The sequence below is a fragment of the Periplaneta americana genome, chromosome 17, assembly GCF_040183065.1.
Source record: "Periplaneta americana isolate PAMFEO1 chromosome 17, P.americana_PAMFEO1_priV1, whole genome shotgun sequence".
In the NCBI taxonomy this organism is placed as follows: domain Eukaryota; kingdom Metazoa; phylum Arthropoda; class Insecta; order Blattodea; family Blattidae; genus Periplaneta; species Periplaneta americana.
This window is the reverse complement of record NC_091133.1, coordinates 38,067,253-38,091,985: the sequence shown is the minus strand read 5'-3', so window position 1 is coordinate 38,091,985 and position 24,733 is coordinate 38,067,253. Positions and strand designations below refer to the sequence as shown.

Here is a 24,733-nt window from a genome sequence, read left to right as displayed (position 1 = left end):
CCAGATGCGAGATGCACGGCGAGTGAATGACGAGGTGCGTTACTCGGAGAGGCGAGATGAACAACTCCAACATGTTTTTACACTAAGGTTTGAAAATATGAAAGCAAACAATTGGAAATGCTACATGACAAGTTCTATGAAAACGAGCTTAATATTTAAAATCATAAAGCCGATTGTTGGTATCGTGAAGAATGACAATATTATACTGTAATTGTAACTGTGGATTGTCGATCATTATTCATATCACATCAATAGTATTAAAGCACGATTATTAGCATATTATGTACCGAAATAAATCGCTTTCATTTACTAGTGTTAGTAAAGTTAGTCATTGTTTCAAATGTTTAAATTTCATATACATTCCATTACAATTAATTAGAAAATTTGCAAATAAACAAAGAATATTGCTTTAAAATGACAAAAAGGCATTTATTAGTAAGAAACATCTTGAAAAGGCAAAATAAAAATTGGCCCTATATCACTTTTACTCCAAATCACATTTATATCTATGCAAATAATGATTTACTTCCACCCAGTAAAAAGGGAATTGTCCAAATATTCGGCCTATTATTATTATTATTATTATTATTATTATTATTATTATTATTATTATTATTACAACTTACTGTTTATTATTGTTCTAACATCTATCTTCATCTGTTGCGTTCTCTGGCCAGCATTGGCGCCAGTAGTATGGGTTAGGTGAACCACTCCCATCCACACTTAATTTGCGCCTAAGTGTTCTCTCTCCCACTTCACACAAATAACGAAAGTGCTTCTAAAACTTGTTCCATTAAACCTTCAACCCAGTTTACGTATCTTTACTTTGTTAATACAGTATATAATTCTACTCGCGACAAACAATACTTTGTATGTCCAGCAAACAAATATATGTGCTCTAGACAGGATTTGAACTTACACACTGTAGTCTTCACCCAGAATTAAATCTAGGTCTTGGCCATTCCGTGCACGGCGACCGGCAACTACGAGAATACACTATGGCTGTGTCATACTGTGTATGTAAGCGCTGTATTCCTGTCTTGAGACGCACCACTTTTGTGGCAAAGTAGATCTGATCCCAAGGATGACCTGCGACATCCAAAAGATCTGTTCAATTATTCATCATATCATCCTTCTTGCAGAGTCTGTCTTCATGGCTTTCGAAATATGCGACTTGAAAAGCGTTGTCACAATCCATTCTGTACATACGTTTCCTATGCCATAGCCGGCATTCGTGTCTCTGTATACATACACATTAGCTTGTATTGCATATTGCAGTTCTACAAGAGGCTGTGAGCTTATATTATTCTTTCTAGTCTAACACATTTCATCCTCTTTCTATTTTATACGATAAACCGTAGAAATAGGCCAACTTTGTAAGTTTTAATGCCATGGTAGTAGCACAGTCTAGTATATAGTCACGAAGCTTGAGTTGATGAGGGTGCTAGGAACAATAGATTGTGCAGGAACTATTTCGCATTGTCTGTAATGAGGCGATAGTAGCGATCCTAGTGGTTAGCAACTATCTATGGATGCATATTTCCTACGTATTGACCTTCGTAACTGTATATATTAGACTGTGGTAGTAGTATTTCAAAGGCTATAATTTTTTCTTTACATCTTTAGATGTTCAGAAATAAAATTCAAAGCATATTAGGCCTATATTCCTTCAAGGACTAGAATGTTGTCTCGTTCAGTCCACACCCAGTGCCGGATCTAAGAATAAATTAATGTTTCGGGTAGGCCTGGCTAAATCTCAAAACTAAAACCTTCAGTTAATAATGATTCTGTAAGAAACACTGTACTAGGACTATCATCTTCGCGATAATAAGGTATAAGAAATCATTTTAGCGTTTTTGGCGTATTACACAATTCTTAAAGATATAAAAAAATTTCAAATTTTCGAATTCATCCTTTGAAACCGTCACCGATTTCGTGATGTAAATATCAACCGACATTACATAATTCACCCGAACTGGGCTCTGTGGTATGTGTCAGGGTAATATTATCCAAACCGGTTACTAATTGTAGCTACTGCGAAATCAACAGAAGTGGTTACTATGTCAATTCAAATAATACCCGGAATTAATATTGTCACGGTAGCCAACATTACAAAGGCAATTCGGCAGAGATAAGTAATGGATAATTCATTTACACTTAAGTGCATAGAAATGTAATTGAAAACGGTAACCACCCCTGCCGATTTCGCAGCAGCCATAATTAGTAACTAGTTTGGGTAAAATAACATTGTTCAAGGCCATCGCATAACACAACTTAAGAAGAACACATCTTATCCCAACAAAAAGCATAGGTCTATTATTTATATGTAGGTTTTAGCAAGAAAAGAAGCCACCGGCGTGGCTCAGTCGGTTAAGGCTCTTGCCTGCTGGTCTGAAGTTGCGCTCTGGCGCGGGTTCGATCCCTGCTTGGGCTGATTACCTGGTTGGCTTTTTCTGAGGTTTTCCTCAACCGCAAGGTGAATGCCAGGTAATCTATGGCGAATCCTCGGCCTCATCTCGCCAAATACCATCTCGCTATCACCTATGTCATAACCTCGTAGTTGATACAGCGTCCTTCAATAACCCACTTTAAAATAAAAAACAAGACAAATCCTATATAGGACCGATGGCGGGCTTACGTGAGGGTGGCAGTGAACCTCCGGGTTCCTTAAAAGTCACAAGTAAGTATATTATTACTCAATTTTTATAATTCTTTCAAACGAGCTAATAAATTATAATGCTTTTTGAAAGTACAGGTGGGCCAAAGAAAAGGAACCTTTTAAATAGTGAAATGAAATTTTAGATTTTGTATTAAATTAACTTAAATTATATAAAAATATAGAATATAGTATGCCATTTGCATGTAACCACTACTTCTTGAAAATGACTTTCTTCAAGTACCTTCACCAACATGCATACATTCTTGTAATCGCTCTTTGATGTTTCAGATTATACTTTGCAACAATTCGACTGTAATATTTGAAATTTCTTTACGAATTCCTGTCTTCAGTTGTTCTATGTCTCACGGTTGTTTGCGTATAACTTACTTCTTAGATACCCCTATAAAAAAAGAAATCATATTCACTTAAATCTGGGGATCGTGCAGGCCAGGTAATGTCTCCATTTGTCTTTCCTAATAGATGCCCACTTAATCGTTCTATGTTAATAAAGAAAATTAAATTATATACCTCTATTTAATAAAAATATTAATATATTTGAAAATAGGTTATATTCATATCACAAAATTAATAAAAATATTTAAAAGATATTGATATTATATTAATTAAAGAACATAGTAAGGAACTACATAATATGTAACTATTACATTATAAGGAAACTCATTCATGCGTTTCGATAGGCAGGCCTATTTATGACATAATAATTGAAAATAAAAGTATCTAACATTTAAGAATGATACACTGCTATACGATAAGGTAGTCTGTTAGCAGAGTAGTACATACTTTTACTTATTCAAAATCTGTTATTCTTAATTATTGATGTAAAATTATATTCTTACCTTTAATTAATTTTAGGAACAATTATTACTGGGCTAAAAGGGATGAAGTTACAGGAGGATGGAGAAAGTTACGCAACGCAGAACTGCATGCATTGTATCCTTCACCTGGCATAATTAGGAACATTAAATCAGACGTTTGAGATGGGCAGGTCATGTAGCACGTATGGGCGAATCCAGAAATGCATATAGAGTGTTAGTTTGAAGGCCGGAGGGAAAAAGACCTTTGGGAAGACCGAGACGTAAATGGGAGGATAATATTAAAATGGATTTTAGGGAGGTGGTATTTGATGATGGAGACTGGATTAATCTTGCACAGGATAGGGACCGATGTTAGGGCGGCAATGAACCTGCGGGTTCCTTAAAACCCATTTGTAAATAAGTAACAATTATTACTAACTCAATCTTGATTGCTTCTGTTTCGGAAGCCACACTACGCCATTGCGGATCATCTTGTTAATGATACGCCTATGAATCATATTATAACTGACTGACTACTTATCTATCCCTACATAATTTATTTGCCACATAATAGAGGCTTCACATCTTATCTTTTACGCCAGGTAGAGAGAGAGAGAGAGTACAGACTGTCTCAATCTTACCCCTTCAGGAAATAACGTACAACTGGACACTTTACACATGCATCTTGTCATATAAATACGAGTTCCAAGCCAATATGTCAGGCTACAACAACGGATGTCGCAGAATGAAATATGGCCTTTTCCAGGAAGAATTTTCCCTTCTGTATGTAAGAAAGGAGGAGATAGGAAGTAGTATATAGTCGTACATAAGGTTCGTCTTTTTTATATCGTAAATCATTTCTCACTCTTCACAGTTTACGTATCTCTAACAAACAAAAAAGTCTAATATTTCTTTTATTTATTACTCAGAACAAAGGAGAGTCGCATCTTTTCCATCCCTCATTCAATACGGAGCATCAGAGAAGTGACGTATGAGGACGTCCTGCATAGCATCCATCATGTGTGAGGAATATTAGAGTAAGATGACGGATGGAAAAAATCGAAGCAGTTATTAAGAAACCCCGTCGAATTCAGTACCGCGCAGTTTTATTAGGCAGTTTTAACCTCAATAACGCTAGTGAATGTATGATACCAGCTATTTTAAATATATTTTCTAATAAAACTGTAATAATAATAATAATAATAATAATAATAATAACAACAATAATAATACCATCATCATTATCATCATCATCAGCGGATTTTAAGTCTCAGGTGCACGTCAGCTGCAGGGTGGTCATTGAATTCATCGCTACGCCCTCTCCGTACGCCAAGGGACGTGATATCAGCGTAAAGATAATTATACAGTATGGACACTTCGCGTCGGTACCTTTGATGTAGCAGGACTGATTTCAATGACCTTCAAATCAGTTTGAGCGTGAGATTCTGCTTTCTCCCTGAAGTTGCCACTGACATCACACCAGCTAGCAGTCGATACAGCGGAAATATTACACATACAATTAATGCATCTAGGTACATTATGCACTCAAATAAAATAAATTGGACCGATGAAATAATAAATCCGTCATTATCTGTAATGTCTAGACTCTAGAGGCCGTATTCATACACATTCTTAGCGCAGACTTCCGGTGGATCATCAGCGAATTAACGTTTTTTGTATTCATAAACCAGTTTTAGCGATATAATAATAATAATAATAATTATTATTATTATTATTATTATTATTATTATTATTATTATTATTTATTTATTTAATCTGGCAGAGCTAAGGCCAGTAGGCCTTCTCTTCCGCCCAGTTAGACTCTAATTCTAATTGAATACAATTGCTTACATAGTTATTACATTAATTCCTAGACCATAAAACAACATGAAAGTAAATAATGAAAGTTGGATAAGTAATGTTAGTGTGACAATAAACATTGGTAAGAAATAGTTATAATAATAATAATAATAATAATAATAATAAGATATTTATCTGTGATATATATAATCATTAAACATTGAGAAACCTGAAACAGCTATTATTGTTAACAAGAATTGTTAGAAAAATATTTTGTTAGCCTATTCTTAAATTGGTTTGATGTCTGTCAGTCCCTGACATTACTCGGTATGATAGCCTATTCTTAAATTGGTTTGATGTCTGTCAGTCCCTGACATTACTCGGTATGATATATGAATCCTGTACAAGTAACCAGTTGATAGCCGGGGCTAGTTTAGTTCGCTCGTAGCGCGAGCTAGCGAAATGTCTATGAATAGCGCCCTAGAGTTCCTTTATAATGAGAGTTGAGACGTTGACCCCATCAAAATTAAAATATGTAATGACTTGATAGCGGTGAAAATGGAAAAACAAAACTCGTATGAGAAGTAAAACCATATAGTTATATTATATTGTATGCAAATATTAAACGAATTTGATACATAACTTTATAATGCATTATATTATTTTATAATATAATTTATTATATATAAAACATAAAAAATATTATTACAACTAGTTTGTCGTTGAGAAATAAGGAAAAGCTGTTAAGTTGAATTTATTTGAAGCAAAGCGTTACTGGATTATGCAATAAGGTAGGCGATGTTTGGATCCTGTGTCTCAACTCTATACTCAATTATTATCTTAGCGTGTGCTCGATTACACTGACCTCTAGAACTTGAAAGTGGAATTAAACGTCGGCGCACAGAGAAACAAAACACAGAAAAATTCGCTCAGTGTCCATTCTTTGTAATCCCTAATCGCTGGTGATATCTTGTCGCTGTGTAGGGAACGAAAATCCGCTGTATCATTATTATTATTATTATTATTATTATTATTATTATTATTATTATTATTATTATTATTATTATCATCATCATCATCATCATCATCATCATCATCATGATCCCAGTCATTTATCTGCGAAGTGTTCAAAGTTTAGTAACAGTATTTTATTTTACCATCCAATTACTGGGATATAAAATATTTCTCTCGGAATTCTGAGCTCTTTAGCATTCGCATATGAACTTTTCACTTTTCTTCATGTCGTTAGAACTTATTCAGTTATCCAACTTTGCGTTCTTTGTTAAGGAACTAAGAACTAGCGCACATTAAAAGTATTAATGTTCTTCCATCCACACGTAACATGTGGATTATTATCGCTCTTTTCATGATTATTATCACCACTGACATTATTGTTATTGTTATAATTTTGTTGCTAAATTTTACAACGCATTCGAGCTTTTCTGTTTCGCTCAAAGTATGTGTGCATACCCAATATTCACAATTAACGCGGGACTTTGATCACGGTTAGCATGCCGCAATACCACAGTACACGCATACAAAACATGTCCAGTTCCCACAGAGAAAATAAATTTCTCTTTCCCTTTCGAGAGACGATCTGGTAACCCAGTTGGTAGAGCAATTAACTACGGAGTAAAAAGTTCCGTGTTCAATCCCGGGTGTTGGCGGAATTTTTTTTGTGGTTGTCATAAATTTTAGAACAGTCCCAGGGTCGATCAGCCTCCTGTAAAGTTGAGTAAAAGACGATCGAAGCGTGGTACCGATATGCCACCTCATTCTAATGCCGGGGTCATGAAAGCATCAAGCTTTACCTCCGTGCCTCCATGCGACTTCATGACGTGCAAAGGGGATAGATCTACCTCCCTACTAAGAATCGAATGTGAGTTGTGGTTTGAAAACAAGCAAGGATCTAACTATTATAGTACTACTAACCCAGGATATTACAGTGCCAACGAGCTAGCATGCATTCCCCATGCGTCTTATAAATCCATAATCGTGAAATAAGCACTGCGCGTTAAACATTGTTTACACTACAACCGGCTTCTCTTTCTTCTGCGTCATACGATACTATAAGCTCTGTAAACCAGGCGTGCATTTAGTTACTTACTTGATACTTATAAATCAATTATTAAACGTTGCTAAAATTGTAGCACAAAGTAATAATAATAATAATAATAATAATAATAATAATAATAATAATAATATATAATAATAATAATAAATAATTAATAATGATAATAGCAACTGCCGAGGTTATATCAGTGTTGACGGTGTGCCGGAATTTTGTCCCGCAGGATTTCTTTTACATGTCAGTAAATCAACTGACATGGGCCTGGCGCATTCAAGCACACTTCAATGCCAACGACCTGGACCGGGATCGAACCCGTAACCTCGGACACAAAGAGCGCCACCCGACAAAAAAATAATAGCTTATTTATGTAAAAAAAATTTAATATAAAATTTCATTACGATTACCTCATGTTCATCATTAATAATTTAATTAACTTTCGGAATGAAGCTAGCCTACCGAGCACATACCTCAATGCATTAGAATTTTAAATTTTCTCAGGTAGGTAGCACATTCTCTACTATTTATAATATTGAATACGGTTAGATGCATAGAGGTGCTTATCGAGCGAAATATGGAATATCCCTAAGCACTTCAGTCCAAATAGGCGTTTTGTGCACCCATGATGGAATGAGTTGCATACCCATTGTGCTTCCCGGCCAAACCAGTCTCATCATCTGCATTTCTCGCCAGTCTTCGAATCTATTTTCCATTCATCTGGTTTTTCTACCGTGACCTCACTGACTTATAAAGTTTGTCACATCCCTGTCAGATGGATGGAATAACCTGGTAGGGCTTCGACGCCTCTCATATACATCTATGAGACGTCTAGAATTCACCATCTTCCAATCTTTGAACAAGCCGCGAGGAAAACCCACCATGACGGACTTCTGATTCGGCGTCACGCGAACAGTGGATTGAGATGTTAATTGTAGGAGAATTGCGGAAAATGTTCGTAGAATAGCGGGGAAAAAACGGGGGAACCCAGAAAAAACCTCCATGCCCTTGGTTTCGTTCACCATGATGATAACTTCGTTACCCCGAGGTTCGAACTAGGATCGTAATAAAGTCCGCGCTTTTCGAACTGAGCTACAGAGGTGGCTCTGAATAAGTAGGCCTACAACTGACGTCTGGAGAAACGAATACGGTAATATTATTTAGAGTAATATATTTTCGGAAAAAGCTTAGTGGTCCACGCAAGAATAGCTTAAACACATTGATTTGTTAAATTTTAGAATAAACATTGACAGACGAACCAACATGAGGGAACTAAAGACCAGGGTCATGACCTTAAACTACATTCGTTTGTGAATTAAATAGCGTTTTTATTTTCATGTGAGTCTCATTTTAACTAAGTTACAACCATTCCTGAATTTATTATCCTCAATAGTCCTATACTACATATCAATGCTTTAAGCGATTTATTGTCTAGGTTAGCCGGCATAAAAGTAAGTTACTACTTCAGACTTGTGCTAATAGTAATACACCCTACTGATTCTATCTTCCTAGTATTTTATTAGCCCATATATAAACTTTCAGGAGGTTCATGTATCTGATTTTAAAAATATTACCCGTATAAAGCAAGTCAGAGGCCATCTCTCTCCGTTATGTAGTGTTACCAGGGGACTACTTTTAAATCCTTTCTTTATACTTTATATGTCACTTAATTATAATAAATACGGAATAAAGAGAGAAATATTGATGACACGTCATTAAATTTCACTTAATGCATTTATTTTTCTTAAAATATATGCAAATTTTTCCTCCCAGATAAGTTTAACACTGGAATATTAAAGTCGTTCCCTTCGAAAGCGTCTTCACAAAGTAATGAATGTTACATAGCCAATGTATATTCATAAAACATATCCAAGCCATGTAGAGAATGGGAAGTCTCGCCTTTAAAGGGTGCTATTTGTCATTCGGCGAATATACAGTGTGTCCGCCATGAACCTCCAACATTTTAAACACGTACAGTTAAAGAAAAAAAAATTGTATACAAATAATACTACGCATGAAAATGATTGTAAACGCGCAAAGTTTTCAGTTCAGTGTTCTCAGTGAAAAACCAGACATTAATTTTTTGACTACCACGCACATGTTCTTGGATTATATGGAAATTTTCGCAGCCCGAAATTCGAACATTGCGACGATTGCTTTCTCTTGAAAAATGAAAACTGGTCTCGTCTGAAAACATACGCGATAAAAAGTTTTCGTCATCAGCAATGTGACCCAGTGCATCGATCTTTTTTATTTTAGTTGGTTATTTAACGACGCTGCATAAACTACTAGGTTATTTAGCGTCGATGAGATTGGTGATAGCGAGATGATATTTGGCGAGATGAGGCCGAGGATTCGCCATAGATTACCTTGTATTCACATTACGGCGGGGGAAAACCTTGGAAAAAACCCAACCAGGTAATCAGCCCAAGCAGAGATCGAACCCGCGCCCGAACGCAACTTCAGACCGACAGACAAGAGCCTTAACCGGCTGAGCCACGCCAGTGGCTCGTATCGATTTCAAATTATTTTTGCTTTGATCGGTCGTCGAGTTTGATTTCCTGCAAAATATGTACCTTGTAGCCGTGAAAACGTACACTCCGTTTCTGGAATCTGTGGAGTAAATCGACGCATTTCGGCGGAGCCTATGACAAGAAAATGGTCGGAGCCTATCAGTATGGGTGTGTATTGCGGGCTGCATCGGCTCACGGCCGCTAAGGAGTAAGATGGGCGTGACAGAAGGTAATAGGTAGGGGTGGCATTTTAGACGCTTGTATTTTTACTGGGTTATTTTACGACGCTGTATCAACATCTCAGGTTATTTAGCATCTGAATGAAATGAAGGTGATAATGCCGGTGAAATGAGTCTGGGGTCCAGCACCGAAAGTTACCCAGCATTTGTTCGTATTGGGTTGAGGGAAAACCCCGGAAAAAAAACCTCAACCAGGTAACTTGCCCCGACCGGGATTCGAACCCGGGCCACCTGGTTTCGCGGGCAGACGCGCTGACCGTTACTCCACAGGTGTGGACCACGCTTGTATTCAATCAATGCTTTCCCCCAAAGCAGTCATTCGAGTAGCCCCCTCCACTCACCACTTGCGCAAAGGACTTGTTTCGGTTGCTTAACTCTACAGATTCCAGAATTGGAGTGTAATCGTTTGTGAAGAATTTTGTGCACCTTGACCGTTTCATTCCAAGTTCTCTCGCTGCTTGTCTGATTGACTTCTTTGGACTTCTTTACGATCTCTGCAAATTTTCAATAGCCTTTCCTGGATACTGGGATTCCCGTCTCCGTCCTTTCAACACACTGCCGTTAGCCAAAACCTTATTACACCGCACCTTGATAGTCTTAAATGTCGGCAGGTCCTTATTGTAGGCCTACTCACGACGGAAGTTTCTCTGCTCTTAAAATAAATAATTTTGTCTGTGCATACCACCAAACAACGTGAGCTCGCTAGGAGTCGTCATTTTGTAAATAATTCATTGTTGCAGCGTTAGGCCTAGTAGCTATGACTCTGGCGTGTACTACGAAATTGCTAAGTAAACTTTTTGAGTCTGCCATCATTTTCTGACCAGAATCACAGCTATACATCCTGACATGAAATTAAAAATAATTATATTTTCAAATATTGGAGGTTCACGGTAACACGCTGTATACTAAATCAAAACAAATTCCATTCGATCGGAGATAACTGGTCGTTTTTCTATTTGTTATCCCATAGCGCAGTACATAGGGCTTTATATTGAAGATGGGACATTCGCGATCTTGGTGACAAAGGCTGCTACATAAATATGCCACCTTGCTTATACAAGACAAAAATTACGTCCAATTTTATAGTATATCTTGTCAAATTTCGGATATTTTTACAGTCTGACTTAGAACACACATACCTCTGTGATTGCTGCTTACATTCACACTTCAAAGATTTGAAAATTACGTTTAGAGATTTCCGTACAAAAGCCAGCGCGTATGTAAACAGCAAATGAAAAGAGGAGAACCGTATTTTTCTAAAATTAATTGTTTCATTTTTTCCTTCTAACCTCTACACAACATAAGTACTAGAGATAGTGGCAGCGAGATGAGTCCAGAGTCCAGTGCAGGCTAACCGTTAAGGTTGGTTCACAATAAACCAGTAACGGAAACAACGAGAACTAAAACGGAAATATTGTTAAAATAAATATATTTAAATGTGAGCATTCGCAAGTAATTATTGTGAATGTTTACATTTAAACACATTTATTTTAACATTATTTCTGTTCTCATTTCCGTTCCCGGTTTATTGTGAACTAGCCTTTACTCCTTTGCGGTGTACTGGTTAGGTAATACTATATAAACATTTTATTTTTCATCCATATAAATGTCATTAAATTCAAGAAAACAAGGAAGCTATTAATTCAACTGCTTGTTTTCTGAGATAATACTATTTCATCTCACGCATTTAAAGAGGTAAATATATGATAATGTGTTCGTGCTTTCTACGTAGTATACGTAACACTATCTCTGTATGCGCTCTAGAGCCTAGAACTGCTTCCATACGAACATTTAACTTTAGACATTATCTATGGAGATATGTGGGAGGGCGGCACGTAAAGTGATAATCCACAGCTTGTAGACGTCATAATAATGCGACGGTAATCGCTTCAAATAAATACAGAAGGGGGCGGGTATAATTCATAATGTTGAACCCCTTCCCCAGTCCCCGACTTGGCACAGCGTCAGGTTACACACTCTGATTCGCTATGCTCGAGAGGACGGGCAGAGGGGACTTCGGTCTTGCACCGTGCCACTGCTTTTATTATAGCAGAATTTGATGTTAATAGCTCCGTGGAAACTAAGAGCACTGTCCCATTTTTACTTAACTCGGAGAGATTGCTTTAAAACTGCTGTACATCTGGTATAATAATTTAATTAAGAAAATAAAATGCTTAAGACTGATAGAGCATGGACTCACAGATTTCATCTACCATCTACTTATTTAATTATTGTTATTCATATGTTCAGCCTGCGAGCACGTCTTTCACTGCAAACCCAGCATTCTCCAGTTTTTTTCTATTTTCTGTCTTCGTCTCCTCATATGATCCATATATCTTAATGTCGTCTATCATCTGATATCTTCTTCTGCCCCGAACTCTTCTCCCCTTCACCATTCCTTTCAGTGCATCCTTCAGAACAGAAGGCAGTTTCTTCTCAACTAGTGACCAAGCCAATTCCTTTTCCTCTTCCTGATCAGTTTCAGCATCATTCTTTCTTCACTCACTCTTTCCAACACAGCTTCGTTTCTTATTCTACCTGTCCATTCCACACGCTTCATCCTTTTCCATATCCACATTTCAAATCCTTCTAGCCTTTTCTTTTCACTATGTTTCTGCACCATATAATGCTACACTCCACATAAATCACTTTACTAGTCTCTTCCTTAGTTCTTTCTCCAGACGCCCGCAGAAGATGCTCCTTTTTCTATTAAAAGTTTCCTTTGCCATTCTATCCTCCTTTTAACTTCTTGGCAGCAGCTCATGTTATACTAGAGGCAGAAGAAATCGGCGGGTCTGGCGAACCCCTACTTCTATACCCCGACTCCTACATGCCTACCCCTCAGAACCTGCTTGGTGTATGGTCCTGTCCCAAATAACTCCATTGATACTTTTTCACCGCAGGAAAACTTAGAAAATAAATAACATAATAACGTGATTTGTAGTAATTACAAATAGAGCCTACGTTCTTTACTCATTATTATAATATTTTGCAAGTTAAGTTATTTCACAAATGTAATAAAGTGTAATGTGAACCTAATATAAATCAAATATTAAGCATTACACAAATACTTTGTATTTATGTATTTTCAGAATGTTGTGTTGAAATAGTAAATACTAAATAATGTTTATGCAGTATACTTACCAACTTTATAAATCACGATAAAATTAAACATTGAAGTACAAAATATTAATATATGTTTACTATTTGTGGAATATGTATATTATTATAACATGAACGAGTTTCGTAATGAAAGCACACTTACGAATGTCTTAGCTTAATAAAATAAATAACATAATAAGTATGACACAAAAAATCGTTTTATAAATTGAGCACTCAGCACTATTCTGATTCTATGCGGTGAGATTCATTCAGTCTTGTTTATGCGTCTGTATTATTGAAGTCCATCAACAATTCAATACAAGAAGTGTTTATATTCAAAGAAAAAAGTCGATAAAATAGTAGCCACTCACAGTTATATCTGCTCAAGTTAATGTATTATTAACAAATTATTAAATAATATTTCATTTTATGTTCTTAATAATATTTTATTCCCAAACGTAATGTATTTTACCTAATTATAACCAACACTGGAGCTCCCAAAAATTTAGCAGTCAAGAACATGTAGGGCCTAGTAGACTACAATATAATACTCCATTTTACAGAGATATAATTAGCATAACAATTAAGAAATTTACCTTATTCCGTGAACAATTTCTAAAAAAAATAAATTAACTTAATATTGGTCTTCAACAATCTAAATAATGAAACAATTTTCCATTGTTAATGTCCTAAATAAGCAACTTAATATAGCATAAAGTAAAATGTTACAATATCTAAAAAAAAAGTATTATTAATTTAAATGTAAAATTCCATATTATCTACATCTATCCGCGTATTCTTTAAATAAATATATGTAAAATTAGGCTCCATAGGATGATTGTTTTACTGCTATTCTTCTCCCTTTTGCATAAATTCTCTGGACCCATCGTAAAGAAGCGTCACTGGCCTTCGACAGTGACTGTCTGCATTGATGATACGACATTTTTAATGTCCTCACAGTTCTTTCAAGAAACAGTGAAATGATAAACACCATCTTTAGTAAGGCTTCTGTTATCAGGGCCCGATTGAGACATGATAGCGATTACAGTACTCGGATGATTAGTAGCTGTTTAAAAATACTGTTTATTATGAGACATATTGTATTTGCGAACAAACTGTAACACAATAGTATCACAGACAAGCACTTGTCAATAACTAACATTCGAACGGAGCGACAGAAAGGTTTCTTTGTTCAGGTCATAAACCGCTAGAGAAAGTGTGGAGTGAGTTGTTTCCGTACCAAACCAAAAACCCGCCTATTGATTCTGCCTGTACTATAGTGCTTATATTACACCCCATGTATTTGAAGCTGTCCACTTGCTCTACTGCTTCATTTAGAATTTGCAAGTTTACCTTCTTTACTTTTCTTCCTATGACAATAGTCTTCGTCTTGGCATTTATCTTCATTCCATACTGCTCACCTCTGTCATTTAGCTCCATTAACATATCCCTTAACATCATTTCTTCTTCTGGTAACAAGCAAATCTTATGCACTTTATTCTCCTACTGTATTGTTATTGTTATTATTATTATTATTATTATTATTATTATTATTATTATTATTATTATTATTATTATTATTATTACTTACAAATGGCTTTTAAGGAATACGGAGGTTCTTTGCCGCCCTCACACAAGCCCGCCATCGGATCCTATTCTGAGCAAGATTAATCCAGTCTCTACCATCATATCCCACCTCCCTCAAATCCATATTTATATTATCTTCCCATCTACGTCTCGGCCTCCTCCCCAAAGTTCTTTTCCCCTCCGACCCTCTAAGCAGCACTCTGTATGCATTTTTGGACTCGCCCATAGTGCTACATGCCCTGCCCATCTAAAACGTATGGATTTAATACGCCTAATTATGTCAAGTGGGGAATACAATGTGTGCAGTTCTACGTTGTGCAACTTTCTCCATTCTCCTGTAACGCCATCCCTCTTAGCCTCAAATATTTTTCAAAGCACCTTATTCTCGAACACCTTTAACCTGTGTTCCTCTCTATTATTATTATTATTATTATTATTATTATTATTATTATTACTATTATTATTATTATGTTTGCATTATAATTGCAACTTTTGTGATAACCTATCTTATTATTGGCTAATCGCTGTTGATTAAATAACACATTAATATTAATAATAATTCAAGTAATTATTACCTTTTTTAATCTGAGAATACCTCAACAAATAAAGATATAAGCTACATGAAGATTTGTCAACGTAATTCACATATTCTAATGTACTGTTCTGGGATTTATTGCAACGTGCGATTCCCATGACAACACTTTCTAAGAAAGGAAGTCTCACGCCCGAATATATGTTTAGGTAAAGTCTTCAACCTCACATCTCTATCTTCTTTATTCTGAGGGGATAGATATTTTATCTTTTAGGTATTTTACAACAAAATTCTTCGTATTCCTGTGGTACAGCGATGTACCTCGGAGTAATACCACAGTCTAGTATATACAGTCACGAAGCTTGAGTCTACAAGGGTACTAGGAACAGCAGACTGTGCAGGTACTATTTCGCATTGTCTGTAATGAGGCGATAGTAGCGATCCTAATGGTTAGCAACTATCTATGGATGCATATTTACTACGTACTGAGCTTCGTGACTGAATATACTAGATTGTGGTAATACAATGTCCCTTGGGTTTGGAATGCATATAACAACGTAATCAAATTCGAGTACTTTTGTAAGTTCGTGAAGTCCGACGTATCCTTGAGATTTGTTCGTACTTCGTTCCATCTTGTGAATCTTACATTCATTCTTCTGTAATTCATTCTTTCTTTCTTTCTTTCTTTCTTTCTTTCTTTCTTTCTTTCTTTCTTTCTTTCTTTCTTTCTTTCTTTCTTTCTTTCTTTCATTTATTTCAAATGAAATCTAGGCACGAAATGCGAGGAAAGGTATCTCAAAATATACATTAATTTCTACGTAACAGAATGTGTGCGCAATAATTCCCTTGTTAGAGATTTGGCATTGATTGACGGCAGGTAGCCATTCTTGTCAAAACAACGTTAGTGAATTAGACTCTATACAAGTTAGTTCCGGCTGCAGACTTGCTCCAACAATTCCTCCAATAGAGCTTTCTCTTTTAGGACGGAAGACCCAGCCCTGCCTTTGTAAACGTTTTTGTTCTATCCATCCCATTGTATTCCATTATGTTCTATCGTATTATTCAAATTAAAAATACCCACATCCTGCCTTCTGTTTACACAACAAAAAAAGCTTACTGTGCTTTTTAAGTCGACAGCCTTTACCAGATGTTCCTTTGCTATAAAACGGATGTCAGGGGAATCAATACAAGTCCTTTTATGTTGATTGTTTACTTTTCAAGTCTATTGATTCAAGATTGCGCGTAATGCATTATTCATACAACGTAAATGAAATATACCCAACATATAACCTTTTAGTATTGCGTCGAACCTCATCACTTAATTGGTAGTTATGCTTCACATCTTGTCCTAAGAATAATGGAAGGTGTGTGTAAATGGACATTAGTTTTCTATTGATGATTTATGTGAAAGGAATTGTACGTGAATGCATGGGAAGAACCTAAATAAATTTGCTTAGATACCATATGTACGCTGACGATTTGCAAATTTATTTGCATTTCCATCCTGACGAGACAAGTGGCACAGTAAATAAAATAAACGAAGACTTAAATTCGATTTCACTGTGGGCACACAAATTTGGATTAAGGTTAATTCCAGAGAAATCGCAAACAATCGTAATGGGACAAAATAGTCTAAGTTGCACTCTCGATAATAATATTGAATGGGATTATTATTAAATACAGTGAAACAGTTAAAACTCTTGGCGATTTTATGGATAGCGATCTAAATTGGAACACTCGAGTAACACACACTTGCAAAATATATTTTCTCAACTTCATTCCTTGTTTCATATGAAACTTGTTCTAAAATAGAATCTTATTCCGACGCTTGTAATGCCCCATTATTATTATTATTATTATTGCGATTCCTTGCTAACTAATGTAAGTTCACTCTTAGCTTAGAGATTACAACGTGTTCATAATGTGTGCATACGATTCATCTGCAATACTCGTAAATTTGACCATATAACGCCTTCCCTCCAGTTACTTTCATGGGTGCGTCTGAAGGAACGATTAACAATACAGTCACTGTTTCTTCTATTTAGAATAATGCATAATTGTATTTCGAATTATCTGCTATCGCGCTTTCAATTTCTTACAACTCTTCGAAACCGTCATCAAGCACTTCTTTCTATCCCTCATTACAGAACGTCTTTATACTCCACCTCCTACACTGTAGAAATACCTCGCCTCTGGAATTCGTTACCTAATGACGTCATGGAGTGCCGGACTTTATCACAATTCAAAATTAAATTCGAAAATGTTGTCTTATTTAATGTTTTTTAGATATTGCTAGAAGTGTTGATTTGTTTTCTTTTACTCTAGATTAAAATTGCAAATTTCTTGTTTATGTTATTTAATTAAATACGATATAATTATATCATTACTCATAAATCTGCAGTTGAATAAAAACTTGATGTAATTATAATTGACTTATAACGGATCACTTAGGAATATTTAAGGTGCGAATTATATAAATTTGTATAGCCTAGATTATATTTTATTATATGCAATATTATTTTATATTATCTTATATTTCATAGACTCTCGATCTTACGGACATAGCATTACCCTCTCTCAAGCTCTCTAATGAATGCTCCACACCTTTGCTGCAAGAGGGGAATTGCGCTCCCACATAAAAAATGTTGGAAATGATCACTCTAGTCTTTCGGTTGACATTTCGCATGTCTCACAGAATACAAAAAATGCATTTTCATATAGACGAAGTTTGATTCATCCAAATCGTCTTGATATCTCTCTCGTCATGGTCATCTATCAAATAGTAGATCGTGAATATAAGAGACTGCAAGTAAATAATAAATAATATCTCTAAATTACACAGATCTGCGATGAAAAAAGCTTTTTTAAAACAATTTAGCTTTCTTTTATGTATTTGTGTGTACTGAAGCCCGAAATGACATCAAAAATGGTAGATCATGCACTGTTTTTACACAAAACTATATTTTATGTTTTATATTACTAGTGATTTTGCTGCATCCCAGTGCTCTTATGTAAAATTTTGTACTAACCTGTTCATGGAGATCAGAAACATCTAGAAGGCTGTGTGATATAAAAAATGAAACTCCTGAAGAGTTTATCAGTTTGAACTCAATCCTTTAATAAGAAATTTAGGATTACCCAAGGGAAAAAGTGAGCTCTTACGCTCTACATTACAATAAATAAATTTTCTAATACCAAGAACATTTCGATGGCTCAGAACGAGACTGTTACAACTCAAAAAATTCACTTTTTGAGTTATTACCATCATTTGAACACTTGAATTGAGAACTATGCTATGTGAAAGTGTTAAAACTCTAAAAATTTCCTAGTGGGACATAAATGCACTTTGTTGTGCCATGATTCTCTGATTTGCCATATAGAATGGAAAACTTTAAATGGCTCTACTGAAAAATCTCTATTTTTGAGGTATAACAGTCTCGTTCTGAGCCATCGATTTCTTCAACGGTACAGCAGTAGAAAAAATAATTTACGCGCTCTTCATAAGAAAAATTCTTAGAATTCTGCAGTCATATTTCTGGTTTGATACAAAAGTTTAATGTTCAGTACGAAATGGATGAATGCAGACTTTTATCGCTTCGTCCAAAAGAAGTCTGAAAGCAGTGACCAGTGCTTTTGCACAATGGCAACAAGTATACTTCGTTATCTGTTGATCATTCTGTACATCTTAAAGAAACTTATGAGAATCTTGAATTGGTTCTTACAAAGATAAAATATAAAGATCATAACTGGATGATCTGTGGAGATCTGAGGGAGTTGTGCAGGTTTCTTGGTCAGCAGACAGGGTATACTAAATTTCCATATGTCATTAGTCATTGGGAACAAAAACACTGGCCACAAAGAACATCTCTTGAACCTCACACAAGTGGAGCAACTAACGCAACTCTTCTATGAAGAGAAAAAGGCGGTATAAAGCATTTGACTAAACGTGTGTTGTTAATTATGACAATATAATAGTTTTGTAAACTATACCTTTAATATTTACTACAAGACTTCATCGCATTTACATATAAAATTCAATAACACTACATTCACATTGCTAAAAGTGTCGATGCGTGTTGCGGAAAAATGGTACGTGATAGAAAAAAATCTCAGCTCACAAGTTAACATTCTCATGGGAGCAGATAGAAAAAAAAGTTTATCTTTCTTCCACCATTTTAATAAAGTCAAAATAAGTGCTTGTACAAATTAAAGATAATGTAGATAATTATTACAGTTGTCTGAACACTATTTATTGATAAAATAACTAAAATAAATAAAATTGGTTAGAAACCATACATGTTTCGGGGGCTGTGCTCCCCCATCATCAGTGGTTGTACCACGACTACGGTGTAGATGTTCTACCGCGTGTCGTATCTTAAAGAGGACTCTTTAAGATACGACACGCGGTAATTTTGGTAATTCGAGCGCAATTACGAGGGCAGTAAAAATAAGTTTCCCCTTGGGCCGTTTACAGAAAGAAAACCCAATATCGTTGGAAAAATTTGTTTAGACAGATGCTACAACTATTAAGCTATTTTTCAACATGTTCATCAACGGAATTGAGACATTTCTCATACCATGGGATCAACAGAGAAGTGCAGACGGCTGCCACACACACTGATTCCGAACCCAGGCGACAGACTTCTGCGACATAGGGATACAAAAGTTGATCCCATAGCATGACAAACGTCTCAATTCCGGTGGGGAATATGTTGAAAAATAGCTCAACAATTGCTGTATCTCTTCCAATAAATCTTTTCATGAAATTGTGTTTTCTTTCTGTAAATTATCCTAGAGAAATTGTCTTATGGTCCTCATAATTGCTCTCGAGTGGCCAAAATTTGTATAAGCACTTGTTTTGACATTATTAACATGTGGAAAAAAATATATATAACTTTTTTATCTGCCTCCGATTAGAATGTTTGCTTGTCAGCTTTGGATTCAGCATCCTAAGAAACTGTAAATGAGCATACATTTTTAGAAAAGTTTTATGACCCTTAATTTTGCAGGTCTGTGTTATCAAATAAAAGTTTTATGCCAATAGTGACTTAACAACGACATACTGTACCTCTAGTTCTTTTTGTTGGTATTAAACTTGCATATGTGTACGCGACTCGTGTACAGAGATGTTTCTCCACTGTGTACTTTTTAAATCACATTTCAGCGTATAAAACTCGTTTTGGCTATCCGCATTGCCCCAGAGACGAGATATACTAAACATTTCTGATAGTGCCTTGTCACAGCACATTGACAATTTTAGGTCACAGAAGGCCTGGAGGTTTACTGGTCAGTGGAAACTTTTCAGACCCCATCGTAACCCTCTGAAGCCATTCATGTACAACTCATTAAGCAAACATGAGAAGCGCTGGCAAGATAATATTATAACGTATTCTTTATTACGTAATAAAAAGTTTAAACTGCAAGTTCCAGAGTCAGTGAATGGAAGGTCCGTATCATTGCAATTGCACCGAAGAGACTTGAATCAGTGGCGGATTTCCTTCCATACGTTTTTCTTCTCTCTATCACATTGATTTTTTTTTAAATTGAGGAGCGAATGAGCAGTACTCGCTTTCGATAGCAGGATGAATAAGTTATGCAATAAATTAGAAACTAAAATAAGATAAGAGCTATAATTAAATATCACAGGTAATATAATATGTATGTGTATGTATTTATTCACGCTGCAAATGGGTATATACCCGTTGGAAGCGGTAACTAGTTACACTCAATAATGACAATAATAAACACAACTAATAAAAACAATTAATAATAAGTTGATAATATTAATAATAATAATAATAATAACAAGGAGCATCGTAAATTAAATAAATCACGATCACTTAAAATAACATTTAAAGTAAATATAATTTGTATCTTAACCCTAAGTTCGAACTAAGACCCACTAGTATGATATGTCCATACCTGCACAAGTACCTTTCAGCACTACACTTATTTCGCTGTCAACTCACTCACTGCACTGATTCTATCCTGATTTCACTAACACTTCAAAAACATTTAATTGCTAAATACTTTGCACTGCCACTATAAATTATAGAACTTCACTGACACAAACACACTTCACTGACACTACACACTTCTTAACTGATACAACACTTCAAATAACAAAATATCAGTTACACCCTTTAAATAGTGTGTATAATATACTACCGTCTATTAATAAAGTCGTTAAGCCTATTTTTAATACATTTTTGGTTATTGGTAAAGCCTTTAGTAAGCCTGCAGGTAAAGCATTTCAGTCCATGATAGTACGACTGAGAAAAGAAAACTTTCCAGTATCCGTCCTCTGTCTTCTTTCCCTCAATTTATGATGAGTGGTCGTTCCTTGAAGAGTAATTTGGCGACTGCAACCTATTTTGTTTTTATTTTTCTCCAGGCAGGCTCACCTCTGTATGTTGTGAACATTGCGCATAATCGAATTCGCGTTCTCCAGTCCGTGAGTGTGTCTCATTTTACTGGTGAATTATTACAACGCTTGAGATCCCGTTTTTGAATATTTCCAGTGTCTTAATATGTTCTAATCTGTAAGGATCCCAACATGCAGCACCTTATTCCATTACTGAACGAAGTAGCGATTTATATGCAAACTCTTTGGATTTGTCATAGCCTTTTCTTAGTATTAAGATATAGAATAATTTACATAATTGTGTACGTCAATCGACTATATCAATTATGAAAGAAGAAACTAAATAAGGAATATGTATAGGTTTATAAAATATAATGATCTATTAAATTTTACTAAACATTATACTTCACTAGCAACATTGCCGGATAAATTAAGACCTAGATACTGAATAAGAATACAGTCAGTGCAACATTTCAAAAGAAAACATTGTACACATACGAAGATGCGCTGAAAACCACTTTTTCAGTATCATGGATGCTAATAACGTATATATCCTCAAAATATTCATATTAATTATATGTAATATGACAGTACTTTATTTTATACTAGCCATACCCGTGCGCTCCGCTGCACCTGTTAGAAGTAAATATAAAGTAATTACATAATTAAAATAGGACGTTTGATCCAGGGAACAACTTTTACAACAGCGCAAGATAATCTGCTTCGCTCATTACCCAATTTTTTTTTGCATTGCATTTATTGCATATATATTTTATGTATTTTAACACGATTCAATTGAGCACAGTTAAAATTTGAATTATAAAATAATGGATTGCTAAGCTAACATACTTATTACTGCATACTAAATCAATACACTCTCGTTGTTCGTTAATTCTCTGAGATTAAAATGAGTGTACATAAATATTATTTTAAGAAATACAGAAAACGAATGTACAAAATAGCCTATCACATTTTCTGTGCATAAGAAGCTATTTTAATCTTACCTGTCCTCGATTTACTCAGACGTTACTGTAATAATATTATAGCATTATGTCCATCTAGAGAAACTACACTTTCCAATGGTGAAATAATAATTAATTATACAAATCGATTAATTTAGCTTCTGATATTACTTCATACAAACACAGAAACATCCTCTGTAGGCTATGTTTAATAGCTTTCGATTGTTGATGTCCAAGGCCCCTTATAGACGAAGTCATTTTGTTCTTAATTCATTGCACCGTCTTAGATGGAGTTATTTTAATTTTAAAACTCATTTATCTCATTAAATATCAGTCCTATCAAAATTTTGTAAAGAATGAAACGTATCGGAAATCATTTTTAAAGAAACTTTTGTTATGTAACATTTTTCACAAAAATCAATAATAAGCGAGATATTTCTATTTAATTCAGGCCCCCTTATAACCTCCCTTTTAAATGAAGTATTTTGAATGCCATATAGCCTAAAATCTAAGTTACAACGAACTTAATTTATATTCCAATTTTCATATAAATCGGTTCAGCTATTATCGCGTGAAAAGATAACAAACATCCAGAGAGACAGACAGACAGACATACAAACAAAAATTAAAAAAAAGCGATTTTCGGTTTCAGGATGGTTAATTATACATGTTAACACAAATTATTTTTGGAAAATCGAAAATTACCAGAAAAATTTTGGCTACAGATTTATTATTAGTATAGATTTCGTATAGTGACACAGTAAAATAACATTCCTGTCTTCTAGCTTAGAGTACAGAAAAAATCCTGTGGTCATTCCAAAGTCTCTCACTGTACCTTGGCGAGTCTTCTGAGGGAGAGGAAAAAACTATGTCGTCGGAAAACCAATATCGCCCGCAGCCACCAATACAGGCGTGCTCTGCACCATGACGTTCCTGGGGCATAGTTAGGAGTAAGCAAAAGCATTACTGGAATTTTTACTGGCTCTGCGTTTTATTTCAATTTATTGATGGAACGGGGGAAGGGGAATGGTTGTGTGTTGGGAGGAGGGAAAAACGTTTATATAGCTGATTGATTGATAATGGCCTTATGCCCTTCCCCACTGGCCCCCTTCCGTTAGACCGCACAACTGCCCCAGTCACCGCCATCCAATTGAATCGAGTCGGCGGTTGAGACACGTTCCATCCATCCGTCACGCCCTGGATGTAATCTTTTGAACAAAACCGCAAGACAGAATTCGATAAAACGAGATACGATTCAACTAGCTCAGTGGACTGTATATTTCAAGTATTGTAGATTCAATCATATCCTAGCTTGCATCGCAAGAAAAGATAAGCGACTGCTGATGATTTTGTGACCGTCTTCGAGGAAAAATAAAAATAAACAAATAGAAGCTGAAACTGCAAATTTCGTAACAAGCTTGATAGGCTTGTAAAGGGTAAAAGTCGTATCCGTACAATCTGAAAAAGATTTCAGGAGTGCAAGGCCGTGAACATTATACGCTTTCATGATCATAGCTTAAGAAAGAAGTGAATGATAGGCCCTGAGTTCTAGGCGGACTTTTAAGCGGAGAAAGATTTTTCTCGTACTAAATTTTGCTCTATAACAAGTTCGATCACAGATTAGGCCTTTCCAGTGGCGGCTCATGATAAAATATTATGTGTGTTCACAATTTTGTTTTCCAAAATCGAAGAGAATTTGAAATCGCACATTTAGCCTTATATGAAATCTCATGATTCCAATGTTTCACTATCGAAAAAACCGTATATATATATTCAAAACATATAATAATAATAATAATAATAATAATAATAATAATAATAATAATAATAATAATGGAACCCAGTCTTTTTATTTCCAATTTTTCGTGGTCTATCCAGTTCTTTACTGTTCAAAATTGCTTGAACAGAGTTCATTGTTACATTTGTTAAAAATTAATACATACCCCATCGCCATTATTTACAAAAGCGTGTGTTCAGTAATATATTTTGATTCACAACACACTGATACACTATAGCCTATACCAGTATTGTAATCCCATGCGCATAGATTGATGACTATAAATGCATGCCAGTAAATATTATTCTTAAATAATAT

General features: G+C 35.2%; 1 protein-coding gene across 5 annotated transcripts in view; it reads left to right on the top strand.

Annotated features, from left to right (window-relative positions):
- Positions 1-24,733, top strand: part of unc-13 — a 762,035-nt gene that overhangs the window by 363,058 nt on the left and 374,244 nt on the right. The gene's annotated exons all lie outside the window — the stretch shown is intronic.